The sequence below is a fragment of the Ylistrum balloti genome, unplaced genomic scaffold, assembly GCF_031769215.1.
Source record: "Ylistrum balloti isolate Yb309-2 unplaced genomic scaffold, AGI_CSIRO_Ybal_v1 Utg370794, whole genome shotgun sequence".
Lineage (NCBI taxonomy): Eukaryota > Metazoa > Mollusca > Bivalvia > Pectinida > Pectinidae > Ylistrum > Ylistrum balloti.
This window is the reverse complement of record NW_026782463.1, coordinates 1,317,929-1,319,126: the sequence shown is the minus strand read 5'-3', so window position 1 is coordinate 1,319,126 and position 1,198 is coordinate 1,317,929.

The following is a 1,198-nucleotide window of genomic DNA, read 5'->3' as shown; positions in this document are numbered from 1 at the left end:
AAACCGATTGGTGGAATGGACTTTTGTTTGTTTTGAAACAATTTTTTGCATTTTGAATCAATGAATCAAATGCAAGTGAAAACAGGAATTTGGGCTTCTCAACAATTGGAATAGGTACTACACAAAGAGTGAGATTCGATCGCCGTGTTGTCTCCACATTTGACAAAAATGCATACAAACTGTTTCCGATTGTGAAAATTTAAATCAATTTTATTTTCATCTGCCCAAATATGGAGTCGATTCAAACATTGTAGAAGTTGTCTTTCAATTGTATTCATGTGCTTAGATCGATAACATATAATGAAGTCATCAACATAAAAAGCGCCCTGCATTGAAGGGTATAATGTTTTGACAATACTGTTAAGTCCAAAAAGTGTAACCGAGAGAATGATACCTTGTGGTTCACCCGTTTCCTGCTGATGAACATCGGAAAGAGTTGTTCCACTCCGGACTTGAAATACTGAAATCTGATAGAAAATTTGAAATAAAATTGGGTAGATTACCTCTAATACCTATATCATGTAGATCTTTCATTATGCCGTATTTCCATATTGTATACGTTGTGTCGTAAGCCTTTTCCAAATCGCAGAAAGCCGCAACCAAGTGCTCCTTCTTTAGTTAATAAAATGGCTTTCTTTGTTGACCTGGTGTTCGGACAATCTTGTAACTTCTCTTTGCGATATATTTCTCACGATTAGGTTATGTCTGTTATCCATGGACTTCTTTGTGGTGTTCTGTTAAGCGTGTATAGTGAATTACAGTTCTTGCTTCCAATCTTGTACAGACTGTGATGAACAATTTGTCATGGGGATTTAAAGGTATGTTCCTGAAGGTCCTTGAGTGATCCCATGCTAGTCGAGATACGGCTCAACAGTGACCAAACTGGTAGACAAACTATTTTTTATTTGACATTTGTCATTACTATTTCTGAAGACAAATGATCAAAAGAGAAAAAAGTTGGAATAATTAATCTTTAAAAGAACAAATGGAAACCATATACATATACATATTTAAATACAGAATCTATAAAGTAATATCGACGGTATGGTCAAATATTGGTACTGGATCAACAAATCTTCGTTGGATGCGTATTACTGAATAGATATATGACCAATGAAGTAATAACGACAGTATTGCATTGTAAATTTTTTGAGGCAATCTGACCCTTTATGAAGACACAAATATTACATCAAATTAC